Below are 26,065 nucleotides of genomic sequence, written 5' to 3'. Positions count from 1 at the left end.
GATCAAGAACTCCATTGCCTCCAAACTACTCGGACCGGATCATGTCCATGTGACTCCCCCTTCAAGACAAGCGTCGCATCATCCTCATCAGTGTCTATGCTCCAACCCTCCAGGCGGAACCTGCAGAAAAGGACAAGTTCTAAACTGACCTGCGCAACCTCATTCAACGCACCCCTACAGCCGACAAGGTTGTCATCCTTGGCGACTTCAACGCTCGCGTCGGCAAAGACTCAGAAACCTGGCCAGGAATCCTGGGCAAGCATGGTGTCGGCAAGTGCAACGACAATGGGCGCCTCCTGTTGGAGCTCTGCGCAGAACAGCGGCTTGTCATTACAAACACCCATTTTCAGCAGAGGGACAGCCTGAACTCTACCTGGATGCATCCCCGATCCAAAAACTGGCACCTCCTGGACTACGTCCTGGTGCGAGAAAGAGACAAACGAGATGTGCTCCACACCAGGGTCATGCCCAGCGCGGAATGCCACACTGACCACCGGCTGGTTCGCTGCAAGCTCAACCTTCACTTCAAGCCAAAACCCAGGAACAGTTATGCCCCCAGAAAGAGGTTCAATGTTGGAAACCTGCAGTCAGTCGAAGTGAGAGGAAACTTCCAGGCAAACCTCAAAGCAAAGCTCGAGGATGCAATCCGCCTCACGGACTCGTCCCCTGAAACCCTCTGGGATCAGCTGAAGACTACCATACTGCAATCCACTGAAGAGGTACTGGGCTTCTCCTCCAGGAAAAACAAGGACTGGTTCGACGAAAACAGCCAGGAAATCCAGGAGCTGCTGGCAAAGAAGCGAGCTGCCCACCAGGCTCACCTTACAAAGCTGTCCTGTCCAGAGAAGAAACAAGCCTTCCGTCGCGCATGCAGCCATCTTCAGCGCAAACTCCGGGAGATCCAAAGTGAGTGGTGGACTAACCTCGCCAAGCGAACCCAGCTCAGCGCGGACATTGGCGACTTCAGGGGTTTCTACGAGGCTCTAAAGGCTGCGTACGGCCCCTCCCCCCAAGTCCAAAGCCCGCTGCGCAGCTCAGACGGCAAAGTCCTCCTCAGCGACAAGATCTCCCTCCTCAACCGATGGTCAGAACACTTCCAATCTCTTTTCAGTGCCAACCGCTCAGTCCAAGATTCCGCCCTGCTCCAGCTCCCTCAACAGCCCCTAAGGCTAGAGCTGGATGAGGTCCTCACCCAGGATGAGACATATAAGGCAATTGAACATATAAGGTATGGATGGAATCCCCCCAGAGGTCTGGAAGGCTGGCGGCAAAACTCTGCATGTCAAACTGCATGAGTTTTTCAAGCTTTGTTGGGACCAAGGAAAACTGCCTCAGGACCTTCGTGATGCAATTATTTTATATAACTATATATTATATCCACTGTTATAATTATCTTTATACTGGTTGGGGATAAGAGGGAGAGGAGTGTGGGTAATTAATCACTCTAAGTTTCAAATTTTATTAAGTATTGATTCTGTATAAATATAATTACATGGATGGAAATCTTAAATAAAATATTTAAAAAAAACAAGAACTGATGAGACAGTAAAAGACAGTAAAAGATCTTAAATAAAATATTTAAAAAAAACAAGAACTGATGAGACAGTAAAAGACAGCAATGTCAGCCACACAATGTAACCCTTGGATTGCCCCTCAAAAACCTGGAATTTCTCATAAATGGCAAGCTTTCTGGTCCCTCAATGTTTGTGATTTTCAGCCATCAGAGAAAGTTCCTCATATAGAGTATTGTTGTTTCCTAAGAGCTCCCATAACTCCTTCATTCTATTTGCCTATAATCTTTTGGGGCAAGGGGAAACAAGCTTTTACCATGCATGGCCCTGATGGTGAGTCAGTAGTGGAATGGCAGTCCTCACTGATATTTTGGCGGCGCCAGGCCAGGGTGGGGGGGGGGTGATATCGTCATTGGTCCAGGGTGGTGGGGGGAGTTGGAGTGGTGGCATCAGTGGTGACAAACGAAGGGAGTGTGGCAGTAGTGTCGGACTGTGGGGGTGACAGCAGCATTGTACAGATAAATTTAGATTGCAGGCTTGGTCCAGAGACCTGTGGGCAGGATAAATTTTCCCACCCAGGTTACATAGCTGAAAGATGCTAAGCAAAAAAAGGTGTCTCCTCCTTACCAAACCTAATTTTTGTGTGCTCTGCATCTGTAAGTAAAAGCCATAATTGTACAAGTAGTTTCAAGGCAAACACAGTTGATCTCAAAATAAATTTTCACTTTCTGCTATATATTTCACTTTTGTGTTGGTTAAAGAAAAATGCTTCGATCATCAACATTTTTAAATTGTTCATCTCTAAATTTAGTTGTTCTTGACTAAGAACTACATTTAAAAAATACTCTATTAAAGAACATTTGCACAATCTGTACATTCTTTTTCTTAGTTCCACCTTGCATAGTCTTATGGTCCAACCACAATATTACAGAGCTGTGGTTACTGTCTAACTGCTGGAAGCCTGCCTCATTTGTTGATACAGGAAATATATTTCCATACCAAATGTCATTGATGAATACTTGCCCTGGAAGGTTCAATATCTGGGACAGCTAGCTGTGACATTAATGCAGCTGTTGCTTGAGAAGCAGAAGTTGAGCAAATCTGAATACCATAAATATTTAGTACCTTAGATAAAATCTGTGGAGAGAGGGTTTACATTTAATTAAAATGAAGAAAATGCAGAGACAAAACAAGTTTAAGGATGCAAAGAACAGAGTAAGAGGAAAAATGAGCAAATTGAAGGATGACAAAAGGTGTGGTAGAGGCAGCAAAAAGGAACTTAAAAGGATTGATGAATAATAAAAGTTATCTGGAGATGTAAAGAAATGAGAGAGAGTAAACCCTCTTGAATGCTGGAAATATGACATCCAAAGGTCGGAACAGCTGATTAATTGAAATGGCCATTTCAAAGTTAACCCCAAAAGGTCATAATGTTTCAATGGAAGCCATGGTGTTGCTTCTCATGCTTACACTCTACTTCATGCACCAGAAAAAGAGGAATTGCTCTATACATTGCAGAAAGAGACACGTAAGACTTGAAATCACATTGTTTTCCACAGTTGCACCTATGATTTGGGGAAAGAGAGTAGAGTTAAAAGGAGAACATTAATCCCTGTTATTAAATTTCCATGCTTTCTGGTCTAGCACAGATTTCCTATTTTGTTCTCTTTCTTTCTCTATACCCGAAAACTTGTTTAATCTTCATTCTTCGCAGTTCTAATGAAAAGTTATTGATCTGAAATTATAACTTTTTTTTCTCTGTAGATATTGTGTGATATGCTGAGCATGTCCAGCATATTTTACTTCATTTCATATTTCCAGCATTGCAGTATGTTGCTTGTAAAAGAGACCCTAATGTCCTGAAAGAAGATGGGTTATTCAGACCTCACAATGAGCAGGCAATATTTGTTTGAACAAATGACACAACGACTTCCAGATCCTTGAAAATCTTGGTGACTGCCTCCGAGAAAATAGTCATCTGCTTCCAAATGACCACAGTGAGATCCCATGTTGCAATTTTGATAAACAGTCATCCACTTGAAATATGAACTCTGCCTCCCTTTCCACAGATGCTGCCTGAACTGTTGGGTATTTCTGATTGTAATCCTGATGCCTCATCTCCCTTTTCTTAGAACAGTTACCTGCTCCTGCTGGAGATCCTTTTTCTTGATTTGCAGTTAACACCTCTGAGACTTCTCAGTGTATGAAGACTATACTGGGATTGGTGAATGCCTCCATGGAAATGCAAAGCTGTCCCTGCATCTGCTGAGAGGTGAGAATGTAATTCAATTAAACTACAAACCATCACGTCTTTGGGGTGTGGGAAGAAAAATGGATCACCAGTGGAAACTCATGAGATCACAGAGAAAACATGCGAAGTCCATACAAACCACCAGAAGTCAGGATGGAAACCAGATCACTAGAACTGTGAAGCAGAAGTGTCATCTCATTTAGCCAGGGTTCAATTTACAATTATGGGGCACTCAAAAGTTAAAACAATATAGATGCTGGTAATCTGAAATACAAACAACAAAAAACATTATTTATCCAAAATACCCAGATGACTGTTAAGGCTCAAACAAAAAATACAAATAGTGCCACTCTAATATCTGATTTGCCTTTGCCTGGTTGGTAGCCAAGGCAAATAGCGCCTTTGGAAGACTACACAAAAGAGTCTGGAAAAACAACCAACTGAAAAACCTCACAAAGATAAGCGTATACAGAGCCGTTGTCATACCCACACTCCTGTTCGGCTCCGAATCATGGGTCCTCTACCGGCATCACCTACGGCTCCTAGAACGCTTCCACCAGCGTTGTCTCCGCTCCATCCTCAACATTCATTGGAGCGCTTTCATCCCTAACGTCGAAGTACTCGAGATGGCAGAGGTCGACAGCATCGAGTCCACGCTGCTGAAGATCCAGCTATGCTGGGTGGGTCACGTCTCCAGAATGGAGGACCATCGCCTTCCCAAGATCGTGTTATATGGCGAGCTCTCCACTGGCCACCGTGACAGAGGTGCACCAAAGAAAAGGTACAAGGACTGCCTAAAGAAATCTCTTGGTGCCTGCCACATTGACCACTGCCAGTGGGCTGATATCGCCTCAAACCGTGCATCTTGGCGCCTCACAGTTTGGCGGGCAGCAACCTCCTTTGAAGAAGACCGCAGAGCCCACCTCACTGACAAAAGGCAAAGGAGGAAAAACCCAACACCCAACCCCAACCAACCAATTTTCCCCTGCAACCGCTGCAACCGTGTCTGCCTGACCCGCATCGGACTTGTCAGCCACAAACGAGCCTGCAGCTGACGTGGACATTTACCCCCTCCATAAATCTTCGTCCGCGAAGCCAAGCCAAAGAATATCTGATTTGCCTTTGCCCCGTTGGTAACACTGTTGTTTGTCAAATTACTGGAAATTATGTCAGAATACACAATGGAGATCGGGAATCTGATTGAGTGGTGTCAGAAAAACTATATCACTCAACGTCACAAAGACCAAAGATCTTATTGTTGTTTTTATCAAGGAGAGACCAAGAGACCACACATCTGTCCTCATTGATGAGATAGAGGTGGAGAGGTTTAGAATGGTGCATGAAGTTGCAGCGGCCACTTTGACTCTTTACAACGGCGAAATCCCCAACCCATTATGTACTGTCTATGATCAGGAAACACTTGTGAAACGAAGAAATATGAACTGGATTTTCATATGAGTGGATAGGATTACTAAGCTACTAACCTACTGAAGCAGGGGATACGGACTGCAGCAAACCACAGATCAGTTCAATGGAGATGTGATGGAGGCCTTAGAAGCGCTGTTGGAGAAGGCAAAAGTACGGCAAGTGGGCTGACATCGGGGTTAGGCTGAGAGTTAACCTAACGATTGAGCTGGCAAATGTAAGGTCACTGGAGAAAAATAGATTTCTTGAGGCTACGTCTGAACCAGAGAGAACTACAAGGTTGCTGTGCTCTGGTGATTGCAGAAATATGGCTCCATTCTAGGCACAGCAATCCAGCTGGAGAGCCTTATCTCCTTCAGGGCAGACTGATTCTCCTGCTTCTGGAAAGACTCGAGGAGCATTTACATTATTGAACTGGTACACAAATATCTCTGTTGTGAAGACATTCTGCTAGGCAGAGATAGAGAACCTGATGGTGAAATGCAGACCCTTCTACCCGCCAGGAATTCTTGGCCATGCTGATTGCCACAGTTTGCATTCTGCCTTCATGAGGGTGATGCCATGAAGGAGCTTTGTGAAACAACCTGTCAAATGCAGATGTCCCATCCCGTCGGTGCTATGATTGTAGCTGGCAACTTTAACTACACTAAGCTGAAAACAGACCTACTACAGTTTGAACAGAATTTCAACTTCACCATCAGTAGAGAGAATATCTTGGATTGGATGTACACCAATGTCCTGGGTGCATAGGAAGCTACCCCTCACCCCCACCTTGGTTATTCAGATCACATAGCCATACTGTTAATCCTAGCACACAAACTGCTGGCAAAACAAACTAAGCCGGTTTGCATGGAGATCAGGATGTGGCCAGCGTGGGGTGGGGGGGGGGGGGGGGGGGGGGGGAGTCACAGCAGCTCTACAAGACTGCTTTGAGACCATGGACTGGAGCTGTTTTAGAGAGGTGGCACCTACAATAGTCATGTAAACATCAAGGGGTACACGAGCTCAGTGACTGGCTACATCAGCAAATGCATTGAGGATGTCACCAAGATCAAATGATTCACAAATAGGGGTAACCATAAATCATGGCTGGATACAAGGATACTTCTCAGAGCTTGCGATACTGCTTTCAGGCCAGGAGACAAGATGGTACCAAGATCAGCCAGGGCTGAACTCTTCCATGCAATCTGGAAGGCAAAAAGTGGGTATGCACAAAGACAGCTGTGCAACATTGGCAACACAAGGTGCATATGACGAGGGATGAAGATCACGAGACAACGCTGACTTCCTTCCGAATAGGCTGAATATATTTTGTGTACAGTTTGATGAAAAGAACAGGCTGACGCTGAAGAAAGCTCTGTATCCCTTTGATGAACGGGCCCCTTGCATAGCTGCAGCTGAGGTGAGGAGAACCCTATCTAAGGTGAAACCACACAAGGCAGCGGGACCAGACAACATACCTGGCTGAGTACTGAAGTACTGCATAGACCAACTGATGGAGGTCACTAGAGATATCTTCAGCACATCACTGCAACAGTTCATCATTCCCGCGAATTTCAAGGCAGCCACCATCATCCTGGTACTTAAGAGGGTTATAGTAATAGGCCTCAATGATTACTGACCTCTCCACCATTATGAAATGCTTCAAGCATCTGGTGATAGAACGCATCAAAGCACACCTCCCATTTCAATTTGCCTATAGACTAAACCTTTCCACAGATCATGCTATAGTCTTGTCCCTCCACTCCATCCTGACTCACATGGGGAACAATGCCTCATATGCCAGAATGCTATTATTGACTTCAGCTCAGCATTTAATATGATAATTCCCCTGATGCTGGTGGAGAAGCTGTCCTCACTGGGACTCAACATCCCTCTCTGTAATGGATTCTGGACTTCCTAACAGAAAGTTCTCAGTCTGTCCGGGTCACCTCAGGGCTGTGTGCTCAGTCTGCTGCTGTTTACGATACTGATTCACGACTGCAACGCCAGATCCAGCTCCAACAAAGTCATCAAGTTTGCAGATGACACAAAAGTAGTTGGTCTCATTAGCAACAATGATGAGTCACACTACAGAGAAGAGGTGAGAAGTGGAAAATCTCGTGATATGGTGCAAGAATACAGCCTGAGTCTCAACGTGGACAAGATGAAGGAGATGATCGTGGATTTCAGATGGACCAGGAACAACCACCTTCCTCTACATATTAATAACTCTATGGTGGAGAGAGCACCAAGTTCCTCGGGGTCCACTTAAGATCTATCCTGGACACACAGCATCTACTCAATTGTTAGGAAGGCGCACAGCGAATGCAATTTCTGAGAAGACTGAATGAGCAAGACTACCAGTCACCGTCATGTCAGCTTTCTACAGGAGCTCTATCAAGAGCGTCCTGGCTGGCTGCTTCACTGTGTGGTACTGTTACTGCAGAGAAATGGATCAGAGGTCAATCCACAGGACCATAAGAACAGCAGAGATGATCTCTGGGTTCACCCTCCACCCTAAATCAATGTGATCTACCAGGATCGTCGTCTGAAGAGGGTGTGAAAACTGTTGAGGATCCCTTCCACTCAGCACACAGCATCTTGTAGGAAAGAGATACAAGAGTATCAGAGTCAGTACCATTAGGCTGAGAAACAGCTACATCTCATGGGCACTGAGACTGCTGAACAACTAAATGAACTCACAATAACCCTCTGAGACTACACTTTATTAAACAATATTTTCTGGTATTTATTTTTATATACAGAATGTATATTTGTTCTGCATCTGTTTCGCTTGTCAGTATGTGTGTTATGTCTGGTTGTATTATTGTATGTTTTTGCACTGAGGACCAGAGACTGCTGTTTCATCAGGTTGTACTTGTGCAATCAGATGATATATAAACTTGAACCTGCAAGTTCCTGGGAGTTCATATTTCTGGGAGCTAGCACATCTAGCCAACCATGAAGAAGGCACACAAACACTTCTACTTTCTATGGTTTTGAGGAAATTTGGCATGTCATAGGATACTCTGTCAAACTCCGACAGATGCACTGTGGAAAGTATACGGAGTGATTGCATCACAGCCTGATTTTTGGGAATTCAATTGCTCAGGAATGCAGATGGATGTAGAAGGTAACAAACACAGGCTCTGACCTTCCAACCACTGAATGCATCTATTTGAGACACCATCTCAAGTAGGCATCCAACGTCATAAAGGGGCCCCATCACCTTGGTCGCATCTTTTTCTCACTGCTACCTTTGGGCAGAAGGTATAGAGCCCTGAAGATCAGCACCTCTCTGTTAAAGAAGTGCTTCTTTCCAATAGCTCTCAAGCTCTTGAACATCTCCTTGTTACACTAATCAAGGACAGCTCCAACCCCCACAAAAGTATTCTCTGCATTATTGCTAAGTCACTTTATTTTGCATTGGGATAACTGAATATTATATAGTTTTTTGTAATTATTGGCTCTTAAATTAAATGTTTTGTCATTGTTTTTTAATTTTTATACTTTTTATTACAAAGTACGTGTTCAGTTCCAGTAAGTAAAAATTTCAATGTGTATGGCCATTGTATAATATATTTGACAATAAATTAATGATAATTTTAATGATTGTTATTCAGCCAGGATAGTGATTTAGGTTAATGAAATTTTTTAAATAGTGAGGAATTAATGCTGAAAACACTTAGAAAATATGGCAGGTTCTGATAAACAGTCAGTAACCCAAAATATTAACTGTTTCCCTACAGATTCCTCTCAACCAGGTTTCTGTTTTAATTTCTAACATGTGATTCCTTAACAAAGATTTTTTTTCCATACATCAATCATCATATCCCACAGTTCTTTACAATGAATTATTTTTAAAATGTCATAATTGCACAACAGAAATATGTAGCCAATCTATGCACAATGATGTCCCATTGCTCAGTACTTTGCCTTTGTGATACTCATCAAGAGATAAGCATAGGCATCCATGAGTAACAAATGGATTCTGCTTTGGTGTTATTTTTGTCCATAAGTTGGAAAGTACACAAACATTACTCTATCCTTCCACAGTATTGTAAGGAATGACATAAAAATTACATAAGACTTATAAGGAAGAACAATGACTAAAAGTGGAATGAGAGGAAGGGAGAGAAAATCAGTTCTGCTGTTTGAAGAACAGATGTATATATGTACGTTGGTCTTTTGATTTTAATATAATGTGAGCTTGTTTGTATGCAATGTGTCATTAAGTTGGATGGCGTGTATTGGGCAGAAATAATTACTCATAATAAACCATAGGATCTTTTATGGTCACTGAAGAGACAGACATGTTCACTTTTGTTAGTTCAAGTTTACATTTATTGTAGCAAGGTACAGTGAAAAAGTTTGTATTATGTGCTATCCAGCAAGTCTATCCATAAGCAGGATAAAAAAACCATAAAGAGAGTAGAGTTACAGTGAGAGATCTGTTTGGAGTAAGGGCAACATTATTTTACAAGTATGAGCTTGGTTCAGTAATCTCATAATAACAGGAAATAAACTGTCCTTAAACATGGAGGTGCATGATTTCACATACTTGAATCTTTTTTTTTGAAAATTTTATTTATTAATCATAAACCATACAATGAAAAAATACATCTTAAGAAAACATGGAATACATGCATGATATTTTTATGTAAATAATACCCCCTATGACCCACACCCTCTACCCTAACCCACCCATCACTCCCCACCCCCCTCTAAACTACCCCCAAAAAATAAAAGGAAAGAAAGAGGAGATCACATAACATAAAGCTCATCATTTAGTTGCCATAGTTCAGAACAACACCACTAATGTGTGGAAAGGAGATTAATATTCAACCCCATATAATCCAAATATGGCTCCAAGTTTTAACAAAAAATAATTATTACACAAATTGTTATCTTTTCCAATGGAATACAATCTAATTTCCAAATGCCATCTCTGAATACTCAAGTTAGTCTAATTTTTCCAAGTAATTGCCAAACATTTTCTTGTCACAGCTAAAGCCAATCTCAAAAAAGAAATTTGAAATTTATTTAATTTTAACTCCACAAACATTCTCTTAATATAACCCAACAAAAATACAAAAGGATCAAGTGGAACCTTCAATTTAAAAATAGCTTCTAAAAGTTCCTTAAATCTATTTCCAAAAAGGTTTCACCATCTCACATAGTCAAGTAGAATGTAAAAAGGAGCCGACTTCCTTATGACATCTAAAACATAAATCAGAAGAAATAAGTTTATATTTCCTTAATTTCTCCAGAGTTAAATATAATTGATTTACAATTTTAGTCATACTATCCTCACATAGATTCATCCAATCATCCTGAGGAATAGATACAGCCAAATCTTTTTCCTATTTTAATCTAGATTATGAACATCTGGCTTAAGCATTTTATTCTGTAATAAAGCATACATCTCAGATATGAATCCTTTCAAATTTCAAATTTAGACCATCTAGTAAATATGCCCAAAATGATCCAACAATAAGGCTTTAATTTGATAATAAGAAAAAAGAGTATTCAAAGATATATATTTCTCTTTCATTCTTTGAAATGAAATAAAATATCCTGCTTCATAACAATCTTCTACCAATTTAATGCCCTTTTGATCCCACAACTTCAAAAGTTGATAAATATTAAGTGTAAAAGGAAAAAGCTTATTTTGATACAAAGAAGTTTTACCTGAAATTTTACCTTGAGTACCTATAGCTTCATTTTTTTTATACCATAAATCCAGGTAAATTATAATTACTCAATAATTGTGAACTCCATCTATAAATAAACTGATCTATCTTCTCACCGATCTGAGATAATTCAATATTATCCCAAATCAAAGGTTTATCCACTCCAAACATCCTATTAATAAATTTCAACTGAGCTGATTCATAATAATTTTGAAAATTAGGGGGTTGCAAATCTCCTAATGCATACTTTCAAGTTAATTTCTGTAATGATACCCTTACCATTTTATCTTTCCATAAAACTTCTTCACCAAAGCATTTAAGTCTTTAAAACATTTTTGAGGAACCTTACAAGGAATAGACTGAAAAAGATATTGAATTCGATGGAAAATATTCATTTTAATACAATTAATATGTCCTATTAATGTAATAGGTAAATCTTCCCACCGATTCAAATCATATTTAATTTTAGACAATGAGGGCAGGTAATTCATATCTTATAAATAATTGTAATTACCATCTATCTTAACACCTAAATACTTAATCTGATCTGACCATTTAAATTTCACAATATGGCTACACAAGGAATAATTCATTTCAGAAAAAGGCATAATATCACTCTTTTCCCAATTAATTTTATAACCTGATATTTCACCATAGTGCTCCAGTCTATCATGCAAATTCCTCAAAGAACTCAGAGGTTGTGTTAAATATATCAAAACATCATCTGCAAACAAATTTATTTTAAATTCATCAGATTTCACCTTAATACCTTCAATATTACTATCTTGTCTAATCATCTGAGCCAAAGGTTCAATAACCAATGCAAATAATCAAAGGGCAGCCTTGCCTACTCAATTTAGTTAACATAAAAGCTGAAGATAACTGTCCATTTGTCACAACTCTAGCAGTAGGGCTTCTATACAAGGCCTTAATCCAACCAATAATAAAAGGGCCAAAGTTAAATTTCTCCAAAACATTAAATAAAAAACTCCATGCTACTCTATCAAAGGCCTTCTCTGCATTGAGAGAAATAGCCATTGGTTGTTTAGATTGCTCCCGAGAAGCATTAATTAAAGAAATCAACTTTACAATATTATCTGATGAATATTGATTTTTAATAAAACTTTGTTGACCTACATGAATTAAACCTGGTAAATATTTAGCTTACCTGTTAGCTAGAACCTTTGCCACAATTTTATAATCAACATTCAATAAAGAAATAGGTCTATAAAACCCTGCTTTTAATGGGTCTTAAGACCATCTTAAGAATAACTGTAATAATTGCTTTAGAAAAGGAATCCAGAAAAGAATGTACCTTTGTCACCTGTTTCAATACATCCATCAATAAAGGAATTAATAAGTCCTGAAATTCTTTATAAAATTCAGAAGTAAAACCATATTCTCCTGGAGACTTCCCACTAGGCATAGATCAAAGTGCATCCAAATCTTTAATATTCTTAACATTCAAAAAAGTTAAATCCAAATCAGATAAAAAATGATCAATTTTGGCTTCATCTTCCAATACTTCAGAAGTTTACAATTTTTCATAAAATTTATGAAACACATAATTGATTTCCTGAATCACTAAATCATATCTAATTGCATTTATTGTTCAAGAAGCTTCTTCAGTTTTTAACTGCCAAGCTAATACTTTGAGCTCTTTTGCCCAATTCATAATATGTCTCGTTCTCTGTAATAATTTCTCGAATTTATAAGTTTGTTACAAATTATATTGTAATTTCATATTAACTAAGCGTACTTTCTTAACTTGCGTAGAATTTTGTTGTAAATCCTTTTCTAAAATTTCTATCTCCTCTAATCTACTTCTTAATTTCTTAATTTTAACAGTATAACTAATGATTTGTCTCCTTAAATAAGCTTTTAAAGCATCCCATAAAACAAATTTACTATCAACTGAATGTGATAGTACAGATCTATCACCATTGTACATAGTGTATATAGTTACTGTATTTAGACTGTGCTTACAGCGATTGGCTGAGAGCTAAGCCACGCCTATTGTCTGGGCCTTAAAGGGTTGTGTCCCTAGCCAGGTCGGATCATTCCGGACTGGTCGGCCACCTGTGAAGAGCTCCTGTCTTTTGCTAATAAAAGCCTTGGTTTGGATCAACAAGTCTTTGGTCCCTTTATCCCGGTCAAGTGCAACCTTGTCGCTAATGAGATCCTCTGGGTAGTGGGGATAATGTTAAGTCCCCAACGGAGGGCCAGATCTGCCTGGATAAAACTGTCAGTTGACCCAGAGTCAAATAAGCAATTGCTGTAGTGTCCATGCACTTTAATCAGTTCCATTGCTCTGGTGAGGGGATGAGAGCATTGCTGGTTTAGTGTTATTGAAGCAGTTGACAGAGGAGTTTTGCGCGATGACGTCACGCAACGTGATGACATCACGCAACAGGATGACGTAGTAAACGCTGGAGGAGCAGGTTGGAGGACCTCCCGGAAGTGCTATTGTGGCGGCGTCGGCGGATGAAAGGTAAGTAGTGGGGTTTGTAGTTGCTCGCGGTTGGTGGTGGGTAGGTCGTCGGTCACGGCGGTCGGGCCCCGGTGGTCGTCAGCGATGGATGCTAGGCTGAGTACCTAGTAGGCCGCGGGGGTGGCTGTGGCGGCGGTAGCAGCAGCGGTAGCGTCGGCCCCGGGGGTGTCTGTGGCAGCAGCAGCGGTAGCGTCGGTACCGGGGGTGGCTGTGACGGCGGCAGCAGCAGCATCGGCCCCGGGGATGGCTGTGGCGGCAGCAGCAGCAGCGGTAGCCGCAGTCGGGACCGAGGCCGGGTTGAGTGTTCCGCACGGGGGCGAGAGGGGGGCTAACACCATGGTTGTGAGGGTGGGATGCCCCTTCCGGGTTCGGCGTCTCCGTGACGTCAGGCGTTGCCGTGCAGGGGAGCCCTCGCTCTCATTGGACGAGAGCTCTGGGGAAGAAGAGTTTGAATAGTGGCGATTGGGCTTCACACGAGGCACTGTGTTTGCTGGTGGCCATTTTAGACCTACAGACTGCAGCAAAGTGGCCCTTTTTTTTTAAAGATTGTATACCTAAAATGGATGAGAGGGGGGTGGTGGGGGGGTGGCTTGGGAGGAGGGAGGGGGGTGGGAGAAAAAGTCACTGTATATGTGTGAAAAAGAAAAAGTGTATATCATGGCTAATGTGATTTATGGTGTGAAAAATAAAAAATTTTAAAAAAAAAGTGGCCCTTTTTAAGGCACTTCTGGCACCTGGCTTTTCTTGCTGGGCACTGGGACCTGCTGTGCTTGTCCCTCCCGCAGAAATAACATTTTGGGTTCACACGGGGCAGGGTAGCAGCAGCTGACAGGCCGTCAGTATCTCGGGGGGTGGTAGGGTAGAAGGGCACTCTACTCACATCAGAACGAGGGGTCCAGTCCCTAGAGAACTCGGTGGACTTTAAGGCTGCATCCTCCATTGTGATTGCAATCTGGGCCATGTCCTCTAGTTTTTCTACCCCTTGCTTGAGTAAGCGCAGCCTCACATCGTTCGATCGGAGCCCGGCCACATTGGCATCCCGGACGAGATCGTTTGTGATCTCGGCAGCAGTTTTGTCCACACAGTTACAGTCCTTGCCCAACGCCTTTAATACTTGTAAATATGCCCTGCTGGACTTGCCGGGCTGTTGCTTCCTCGACGCAAGCACGAGCCGGGCATGAACTCTGTTCACCGGTTGATTATACAGTTCTTTCAGTACCTTTATGGCTGCAGTGTAAGTGGTCTCATCCTGGATGTTCTCGTAGACTCTCAAGGACACCATAGACAGCAATGCTGTTAGACGCTGGTTATCCTCCTCCACCTCAATGAATCTCAGGAAGTTTTCAAAGTTCAGCAGCCAGAACTTAAAGGCTTTGAAGGCTGTAGCTGACTGTGGGTCAATATCAAGTTTTTTCTGGCTGAGTCAAACGCTCCATCCCTTTCAAAAAAAATTCTTTTTGCTAATAAAATTGTAGAGCTCGTCGAAAGAACCAAAGACTTGTTGATCCAAACCAAGGCTTTTATTAGCAAAAGACAGGAGCTCTTCACAGGTGGCCGACCAGTCCGGAATGATCCGACCTGGCTAGGCACACAACCCTTTAAGGCCCAGACAATAGGCGTGGCTTAGCTCTCAGCCAATCGCTGTAAGCACAGTCTAGATACAGTAACTATATTCACTATGTACATTGGTGATAGATATGTACTATCACACTGAACCAATATTTATTTTCAAAAAAAAACCATTAAAACCACCCCCTACCATAATTTTGTAATATGCCTGATTTAAATTAAGAAAAGAATCCAACATAAATTCCTCATCATCTATATTAGGAACGTAATATTCATTAAAGTCTAACACTCAGAAAATGTTTTACAATTATCAATTCAAAGCCTACCAATTGACTCAATAACTGATTCCAATTTAAAAGATAACATTTTATTAATCAAAATAGCCATACCTCTTGCTTTTAAATTAAAAGAAGATGCTATAACTTGCCCAACCCAATCTCTTTTTAATTTCTCATTTTAAGTTTTATTTAAATGTTTTACAAAATACACACAAACTAAACAGTCTCACAAATAAAAACAACAAAACACAAAAAAAGGACCCTACTACCCCCCCTCCCCTTACCTAACCCACCCCCTCTTGGAGCTAAAAAATAATTTTGCCAGGTATTATATGGCTGCTGCTTGGTGTGCCAACCCTGTACATCACAATTAAAAACATTTACTTAATATCTAAACCCATACATTCCAAGTATAAATTCCACACTTTAACAAAAAGAGAATAATTATTCTGCAAATTATAAGTTATCTTCTCCAAATAAAGACATGATTGTAATTTATTGTGCCATCTTTGTGTATTTAATTCAACATCATTTTTCCATGTAATAGCTATAGTAATTCTTAGCTTCTGCCAATCCCAAATGTATAAATGCAATTTGAAATTTGTCCAATCGCAATCCTGTCATCAGTGTATTCATATAACCAAATAAACACACCAGCGGATCAAGTTGCAAATCCATCTTGAATAAATCTCCCAAAAACTTAATGATTTTTTTTACCAAAAAGGTCTAAGTTTTATACAAACCCATCTTCTCTTTGCCTTGGCTACGCAGACGAAGATTTATGAGGGGTAAATGTCCACGTCAGCTGCAGGCTTGTTTGTGGCTGACAAGTCTGATGCGGGACAGGCAGACACGTCAGCTGCAGGCTCGTTTGTGGCTGATAAATCCGATGCAGAACAGGCAGACACGGTTGCAGCGGTTGCAGGGGAAGATTGGTTGGTTGGGGTTGGGTGTTGGGTTTTTCCTCCTTTGTCTTTTGTCAGTGAGGTGGGCTCTGCGGTCTTCTTCAAAGGAGGTTGCTGCCCGCCGAACTGTGAGGCACCAAGATGCATGGTTTGAGGCGATATCAGCCCACTGGCGGTGGTCAATGTGGCAGGCACCAAGAGATTTCTTTAGGCAATCCTTGTACCTCTTCTTTGGTGCACCTCTGTCACGGTGGCCAGTGGAGAGCTCGCCATATAACACGATCTTGGGAAGGTGATGTTCCTCCATTCTGGAGACATGACCTACCCAGCGCAGTTGGATCTTCAGCAGGGTGGATTCGATGCTGTTGGCCCCTGCCATCTCGAGTACTTTGATGTTAGGGATGAAGTCGCTCCAATGAATGTTGAGGATGGAGCGGAGACAACGCTGGTGGAAGCGTTCTAGGAGCCGTAGGTGATGCTGGTAGAGGACCCATGATTCGGAGCCGAACTGGAGTGTGGGTATGACAACGGCTCTGTATACACTAATCTTTGTGAGTTTTTTCAGTTGGTTGATTTTCCAGACTCTTTTTACAAACTCAAGCTAGCATGCTGGAACATCAGAACCATGCTAGACAAAGCTGACAGCCACTGACCTGAACGTCGGTCTGCCCTCATCGCACATGAACTCCTCAGACTTGACATCGACATAGCCGCTCTCAGTGAAGTCCGCCTTGCAGATGTAGGCAGCCTCCAAGAACGCGGCGCGGGCTACACACTCTACTGGTCTGGCAAGCCTATGGATGAATGATGCCTATCTGGTGTAGGCTTCATGGTCAAGAACTCCATTGCCTCCAAACTCGAAAACCTCCCGACAGGCCACTCAGACCGGATCATGTCCATGCGACTCCCCCTTCAAAACAAGCGTTGCATTACCCTCGTCAGTGTCTATGCTCCAACCCTCCAGGCGGAACAAGCAGAAAAGGACAAGTTCTACACTGATCTGCGCAACCTCATTCAACGCACCCCTACAGCCGACAAGGTTGTCACCCTTGGCGACTTCAACGCTCACGTCGGCAAAGACTCAGAAACCTGGCCAGGAATCCTGGGCAAGCATGGTGTCGGCAAGTGCAACGACAACGGGCGCCTCCTGTTGGAGCTCTGCGCAGAACAGCGGCTTGTCATTACAAACATCCTTTTTCAGCAGAGGGACAGCCTGAAGACTACTTGGATGCAACCCCGATCCAAACACTGGCACCTCCTGGACTACGTCCTGGTGCGAGAAAGAGACAAATGAGATGTGCTCCACATCAGGGTCATGCCCAGCGTGGAATGCCACACTGACCACCGGCTAGTTCGCTGCAAGCTCAACCTTCACTTCAAGCCAAAGTCCAGGAACAGTAAAGCCCCCAGAAAGAGGTTCAATGTTGGAAACCTGCAGTCAGACGAAGTTGGAGGAAACTCCAGGCAAACCTCAAAGCAAAGCTCGAGGATGCAATCTGCCTCACGGACTCATCCCCTGTAACCCTCTGGGATTAGCTGAAGACTACCATACTGCAATCCACTGAAGAGGTACTGGGCTTCTCCTCCAGGAAAAACAAGGACTGGTTCGACGAAAACAGCCAGGAAATCCAGGAGCTGCTGGCAAAGAAGCGAGCTGCCCACCAGGCTCACCTTACAAAGCCGTCCTGGCCAGAGAAGAAACAAGCCTTCCGTCGCACATGCAGCCATCTTCAGTGCAAACTCTGGGAGATCCAAAATGAGTGGTGGACTAGCCTCGCCAAGCGAACCCAGCTCAGCGCGGACATTGGCGACTTCAGGGGTTTTTACGAGGCTCTAAAGGCTGTGTACGGCCCCTCACCCCAAGTCCAAAGCCCGCTGCGCAGCTCAGACGGCAAAGTCCTCCTACAAACCCATATGGAATGTAAAAAAGTACCTGTCTGTTCTCCACGTCAAAAACACAAATCTGAAGAACTAAACCATATTTTTTCAACTTTTCAGGGGTTAAATACAATTGATGTAAAAAATTATAATTAACTAAACTATATCTCACATTAATTAACTTTGTAACACTACCTACAACCATTCAACCATTCCTCCCAAGATAAAGTAATAGATAAATCCTTCTCCCATTTATCTTTCATTTTACACACATCAACCTTAGTCATCTTTTCCTGTAGTAACATGTTATTTTCAGAAATAAACCCCTTCTTTCTTTTATCAACAATTAACATCTCAAATTTTGTTTGACCAGGTAACACCAATTCTCATCCAAAATTTTCTAACAATAGATCTTGAACTTGATAATAAGCAAATAAAGAATTTGGTAATATGCCAAACTTCTCTTGGAATCTATTAAAAGAAAGAAACATGCCTGCTTCAAAACAATCCTCCACTAATTTCACACCATTTGTTTCCTAGTCTTACAAATAAGGATTATTTAAAGAAAAAGGAATAATCTTATTCTGATATAATAGTGTCTTTGCTTAAATTTTACCTTTACTTCCTATAATTTGATCCCATTTATATCCATTAAATGTCTCAATACTGGTAATTTATACTTACTCAAAAGAAAGGGATTCCATTTATATATAAATTGAAGTGTTTTATTTTCAAAAATCTGGTCCAGCTCAACCTTCACCCATACTGGAGGTTGATCAATATCAAACAATCTATTGATAAATTTTAATTGTGCTGCCTCAATAATTCTGAAAATGTGGTAAATGAAGTCCACCTAAGTCATATCTCCATGTCAACTTCTGCATAGAAACTCTTGACAATTTACCTTTCCATAAAAACAAATGAATTACTTTATTTAATTCCTTAAAATATTTATTTGGTAGAACAGTCGGAATATACTGAAAAGGATATTGAATACGGGGATATATATTCATTTTGATACAATTTACTTGCCCAATCAAAGTCAATGGTAAATCTTTCCATCTATTTAAATCAAATTTAATCTTATTTAATAACAATATATAATTTAAACTATATAACTTCTGATATTCTTTATCCACTATTACTCCAAAATACTTAATTTTATTAGACCATCTAAACTTCATAAAGTGTTTACAATCTGAATAATCCTCATCCGATATTGGTAGTATCTCACTTTTATCTCAATTAACTTTATAACCAGAAATCACTGCATATTGATTCAACAAATTTTTAATGATTCTGAAGAATTTTTAGGATAAGATAAATATATCAACATATCATCTGCAAACAAATTAATTTTATACTCTTGTTTACCTATTGTAATTCCCCTAATATCTTGCCTTATCGCTTAAGCTAAAGGTTCTATAACCAATGCAAATGGTGACAATGGACAACCCTGTCCAGTTGATCTAGACACATTAAATGCAGATAAAACTTATCCATTCGCCACCTCTTTTTAATTTCTGATGTTCCTTTTCAGTCAAATGTGTCTCTTGCAAAAAAGGCAACATCAACCTTCCATTTTTTTAATATATGCCAACACCCTTTTTCTCTTAATCGAATGATTAAGCCTGTTAACATTAAAAGTAGCAAAATTTTAATTAGCCATTAAAACATAACAGTAGTCACTTCACCACACATGGTGAAGCACTTCCCCATGGCAACAACACAAACAAGGCAAAACGATCTCTTCAAAGAAGAAAGAAAGAAAAGAAACCCCATTAAAAAAACCCAAACAAAAAAATACTGTAAGCAGTATTACCCCCCCCCCCCCCCTTCAATTATACAGGAGTGACCAATGCCACAAAGTGGCTGACGACTTCGGACGGATCATTAGCTGAACCACCTCCCCCAAACAGAACAACAAAATATAATATATAAAAAATCATTTTAAGTATTAAATGCTTCCTCCAAATCTCTTTTAACTTGATCATCATCCATACCAATATCAATCAACTGTTGAGATTCCACCTCTCATTTTCCATTCTTCCTCTTCAGAAGCAGAACAGGTTTTTTTTTAAACTTTATTTAAGATTTTATAACATGAATAACATATAGGATTACATTAAAAAAATTAAGAATAAAATAATAAAATTATAATACAGTATCAGTAATCTAAATAAACTATACCCTCCCCAATAATTATTACACATTAATAACCCAACTCAAATTAGTCCAACCCCCCCTTTCCCCCCAAAAAATAAAGAGTGAAGAATTAATAAAGTTAATAATATATGTGAGAAAAAAACCCACTTACAAAAAAAACAAAAACATAACCGATTAAAATACTAACAAAAAGAAAAGTAATTAATACTAAGATATCAGACTTAAAAAACATATTTAAATCAAACTTAAATGCATATATTTAACAAACGGAGTTAAGATAAAACATATATTTAACTCAAACTTAATATAAAAAATTAGTAAAGTTAGTAACATTATCTATCAAAAATTCTTCAACAATAATCAATTCTTAAAAAAAATTGTAGCATGAAAAAAAAATGAAAAAATACTTTCTCTATAGAGATAAACCTTCACCAAATATCAACTAACTTCACATCTATCATCATATTAGTCACATAAACCACCATCTTAAAACAAAATTCAAACCTCATTAAGCATTGTACAATTCAATTTTAGTACTCTTCCACCATTTTTCCATTTTACTCTTGAATAGTTATACAATAAAAGCTCCAATACCACATTTAAATATCCCCAATCATTACGTTAAAATTCAGATATCTAAATAATAAAAACACATCTACAATGAAATCTATATCTTCAACAAATGGAGCATAAACCACAAACAAAATTCAAGCCTCATTAAGAATTGTACAATTCAATTTATAACTTTAACCATTATTCCCTTCGTTCTATAACTAAAATAGCAGAATTACCACTCCTTTCACCTTAAAGTTAAAGAAAAAATTTTAAAAAACTTATCCATCTCATTCACATTTAAATTTCAGATATTCCTTATCTACTGAATAAACTTTACAAAAAAAACCACGTCAAATTTTAGTTTTTTAAACAATCAAATACTTTCTTATGCTTTTTTTTATATTTAAACAAAAAAAACCCTTCACTCTTTAATCTAATAATACAAAAAAAAGGAAAAAAAACGGGTAGGAGGTTAAAAATACCCCCTCCCGTCTAAACCGCGCAATGCGGTAACTCCCAAAAAAAAAATGGGTGTGAGATAACTCACACGTAGCAGATGACTTTCAGGAAATAGTGCCTATCCAGTTCTCTCCCCCAACTCTCACTTCATCTTAAACTAACATCATCATTATTTAATATCCCTTTTTAAAAAAAAAATTAGAAAAAAAAAGGACAACTCTTCTTTTAATCAGCTCCAACTGCCGAGTCACCATTACAACCATTCCTTCTTGGAGCACGGCTCTTTTCTTCCATCTCTTGTCTCCTTAGAGATCGCGGCAGACTATGTCTCTGTTGAAACTGAGTAATTGGCAGCTCTTGAGCAAATGCTATAGCTTCCTTTGGAGAATCAAAGAACTCTGGTTGGCAACTATCTTGAAAAACCTTCAAAACAGCTATTCAGTAAACAATTTTCTTGGGTCTGGTCCCTCCATACCTCTGGCAAACCAATAATCTTTATATTGTTCCGTCTGGATTGGTTTTCCAAATAATAAATCTTTTTCACCAAATTTTTATTCTGAGTTTGTAAGTCTTCGACCATTTTGGTCCCATCAAAAACTTGATCCCGTATTTCGTCTATATCTTCTTCATACGAATTAAATCTATCTCTCACTTCAAGCTTAAAAGCTCCAAACTCAGCCATCTGTTGAGAATGTATTTTCACCAGAGTATTAAACCTAGTACCAAGTTCAGTCATAATCTTGGATAATCCCTGCATTGTATAAGATAATTTAGATTCAAGATTCACAAACATCTTTTCAATTGGAAGAGATTTTGGCTCAACAGATTCCTGCTTCTTCTGCATAACCAAAGGATCTTCTGTTCCTTCCTTCATTCTGGTTGCCTTCCTTGTAGTATGACTGCGTGTGGAAACCCCAACCACAGCCTCTCCAGCAGTGACTGGAGGACGCTGGCCGGGGTTTTCCCCAGTCCATAATGTATTAAGTTCTCCCAGTACATCAAGTTGTATAGGTTCTTCTATCTCAAGAGGTGCAGTTTGCAGCGCCACCTCTACAGTTGACAAATGCCTTTGAGTAACTCTTTGTTCTGAAGGCTGTTTGGTGCCCTCTTTAGGGGGCTCTACTGATGTAACATAGAGCTCTACATCCGAACACTGTACCTCTCTCCTGGGATCCATTTCACGCTGAGTCCCGGTGTCTTTCCTGCAGGTAGGCTCCAAAACTTGAACTTTTGGAAAATGTAGTTTTTTGATGATCTGTTGTCATTTTTTTTTGCTCTTTTTCACCAATTGTACCATCATAAGTTAAATTAACAGCACTGAAATTATCTAAACTTTTAAAGAAGCAGAACAGGTTGTTGAGGAAACATTTCTTGACTTTGCACCTGCTTATTATCGGGTAAAGAATTAGCAAATGTAAGAACTTCAGCATCATCACTAAAGAACTGAGATTGATAATCTCCCTGAAAACTTCAAGTACAGCAGGATACTGCAAAGAAAATTTGTATCCTTTCTTCCACAAGACAGCTTTATCCGAATTAAATTCTTTACCATGTTTAATAACCGCTTGTCTCAAATCAGCACTTATAAAAGACTTATTTTTAACTACTAAAGGGCCCTGATTACTTCTCACATTTTAAACAGCAACTCTTAAAATCAACACTCCATCTTGATAATACAGACATTTAATAAAAATAGAACATGGAGCTTGACCAGGAAAAGGCTTCCTTCTTATTGCTCGATGAGCTCTGTCCAGTTCCAGACCATTTGGAAAATATTCTGTTCCTCAAACCTCAGGAATCCACTTCTGAAAAAAAATGATCCAGGTCCGGATCTTAAAAATCTTCCGGAAGACCAACATTTCTTCAACTTTGATTCTCCAAAGCATCAATTTTCTTCAACAAATCACTTTTCTGAAATTCCTAGCCAGTAAATAAGTCCTCCTTCTGTCCCATCTTTACATTGTTCCACATCATCTTTACAATCAATAAATTCTTCTTCAATCTTCTTAAATTTATCCTGGATCTTATTCACCACTTTCAGACATTTTGCCACATCCAATTTAATAAATATTTCCTCCTTCATATCAGCAAGCTTTTCCTTCACAGATGAAAATCCTTGACCCATCTGAATTGACAAATTTTCCATCTGCTGATGTAAAGTTAAATCTGAATGATGAGAGTCAGACTTAAACTTTAAAGCCTACTCTTGTATATAACAGTTTCCTCCTCCTCCATACATTGGTTGCCTTCTTCTTCCAGTCCTCCTGTGTCTGCTTCCTTCTCCTTCATTGATACTGAAGTCATTTCAGTCCAACTACAGGTGTGGACTCCCCCTCCTGTCAGTCCAGGATCATTGGTCCGAGAGAGGTCAGGCCCCCCTGCAGTCTTGGCCATACCCAACATAATATGCATGCATGAAGTTTCACGCATGTGTAATTGTTCTTCTTGGTCTGGAGGGGGAAGACGTCGGGTGCCGGTGCCATCTTCCGCAGCACTGCGTGATGTCAGCGCCGGTGTAGACTGGATCCTACCGGAGGACTGGCACTGTGGATGAGGGTGAAGAGGAATCGAGTCCGGAGGCTCCACTTGTAAGGTAGGCCCAAATTATTCAGCACTTGTTAACTGTTTAGTAGCTGTTTCCTTTGCTGGTTGAGCTTTGTTCTTTTCATAGCTGCTTCTAGGATACTTCAACAGTATATTTAAAACTTTCTGAAAATAATTTTAAAAGTTTAAAATGGGTTTTGAATAGTTCTGCCAGGAGTATGTGTTTTCCCATGTCTTCTCCCTACGTCATCATGCACGCTTCATTCTTGAATCTTCTTTCGGACAGGAGGAGGAAGAAGAGAATCTGGCTGGGGGGGAGGGGGTGGGCAGTGGGGGGAGCAGGGAAGACTCCTTTAGTATATTGTAGACCTGCCTCTGTTTAACATTTCCTCCCGCAGATGGCAGCACTCCCTTAGTTCTGCGTTGGACTGTCAGTCTAGATTATGCACCAGGTCCTGGTTCCATCAGTGACTTCAACCTTCTGGTGTATTATCCCAGTGGCTGTTGGATAAGATCCTTGAAATCTGCCAGCACTGATCTCATAAGCGAGATAAGATAATATCAATAATATTTTTGGCCTTAAATGGCATTACTATTCATACAAGTCCTTACACAGTATTTCAGACTAAGTAATAAGCTCTTAGTGAATGCTATTTATCTTTCTGATTCCAATTAATGTTGCGTCCCTGGTGAGTGGCCAATAAAAACATCACCTGTGCAGTGCTTTCGAATGAGGACCAGCAACATAAAGTATTATGGAATGTGTATTGTTACAAATAATTATAAATATGACATCCACCAGTTGAAGGAAAAGGATGCCAGGTGCATGGGGACCCCCATCACCCATGGGTTCCAAATATACTACAAAAACAAGCCCCAAACAAGTAGTAAAGTATAAGGTAGCGGAGTAGAAAAGCACCACACTAATATCCTTGATTTGCTTTGCCTTGATGGTGGCGCCCATGCTAAGAAGCAGACCATGAGGGGTACAGGCTCCGGGGAAGAAGCAGACAGGTGCAGGCTCCGGGAAAGGAGCAGACAGGTGCAGCGTACTTGAGCTGGAGAACACCATTCTGCTGAGAAGCAAAATCCTAGGTGAGGACCCTATAGAGAAGAAACCACAGCAGTGGACCTGTAAGGGACTTGAAGGCTAAAGGACTCGTACCAGGCTGCATGCTGCTGGAGACTGACTGGTGGGAATGAAGTATTACGACCAAGATTCCGCTGGAATAAACATGGAATGGTTGTGCAGCTGTAGAGTTTAGGGAAGCACGGGAAATGAATTCATAGATGTTCTGTGCCTCTGAAGGGACTCTCTTTTGTTTCTCCTCTTATTTTGGCGAGAGGCTAGTAGTGCCTATTTGTGTGCCTCTACAGCAAACAAAAGTTAACAGATTTTGTGTATTTATATACTTGACAATAATGGAACCTTGAACCTTGGCAATTTATTATGATGATTGCTATTGAGCTAGAAAAGTGGGTCTTGTGGATGCAAATTGTTGAATAAATGAAGGGTGAATTTAAATGGACACTTGGAAGAACTTTAAATAAAATAGTAATTTTCATAAAACTCAGAATGCTTTAAAACTGCTCAGAAAAGTTGAAGTATTGTTTTAGTGAAATTTGATGGTTATGGGCTTTCTACTTGTTGGACAGGATTTCTCTTGTCCTCTCCTACCACCTCATCAGCCTCCACATCCTCCCACAATTTCCAGCACCTACTTGGTGATTCCACCACTAGACATATGTTCCCCTCTCCTCCCCTCTCTGCTTTCTGCCAATTTCAATTCCCCATCCTGTTCCCTTGCTGACATATCTATCCATGGTCTCATATACTGCCAGACTGAGACCACCCACAAATTGGAGGAACAATTTCTGACTGGGCACCCTCCAACTGGATGGCATTAATATCAACTTCTCTGGCTTTTGTTAAACTCCCCCCCCCTCCCTAATTCTTCCCCCATCACCTTCCCCTCGCTCTGTCTCTCCCTTCTGTCTCCTTTTGCACAAACATGATAAATTCTTACTCATCCCTTATCCTATCCAATTACCACCTTTTTTTGGACTGGATTTCTCCCTCAGCCAGCCTTGTCTGAATTCTGAGACTCTGAGATTTCCTGCTTCTGGCTCATTCTACTTATTCCTTGAAGAAAGTCTCAGGCCCGAAATGTTGTCTTTTATAGATGCTGAAAAGACCAGCTCTATAGTTCTCCAGCATGTCAGTGTGGTTTTATCACAATCACTGTATCAGCAGACTTTCGTGTTTCACTATGGCCTTTCCTTTGATTTGTTTTTGCTACCTTTAGCAGAGTTATATATGTAAGGCATTTACAGCAAGAAACAGTTGTGCTGATAATT

At 40.5% G+C, this 26,065-nt stretch overlaps 1 long non-coding RNA gene across 1 annotated transcript in view; it reads left to right on the top strand.

Moving 5' to 3' along the window:
- Window positions 1-23,758, top strand: part of LOC138761397 (uncharacterized) — a 67,957-nt gene extending 44,199 nt beyond the window's left edge. Inside the window, exon 6 of the long non-coding RNA XR_011356309.1 lies at window positions 23,620-23,758. This is a non-coding gene — a long non-coding RNA (uncharacterized lncRNA). The remainder of the gene's footprint in view (window positions 1-23,619) is intronic.
- The last annotated feature ends 2,307 nt before the right edge of the window (window positions 23,759-26,065 follow it).

The sequence above is a fragment of the Narcine bancroftii genome, chromosome 1 (assembly GCF_036971445.1).
Source record: "Narcine bancroftii isolate sNarBan1 chromosome 1, sNarBan1.hap1, whole genome shotgun sequence".
NCBI lineage: Eukaryota > Metazoa > Chordata > Chondrichthyes > Torpediniformes > Narcinidae > Narcine > Narcine bancroftii.
The sequence above is the reverse complement of the archived record's forward strand: the minus strand, read 5'-3'. Positions and strand labels throughout refer to the sequence as shown.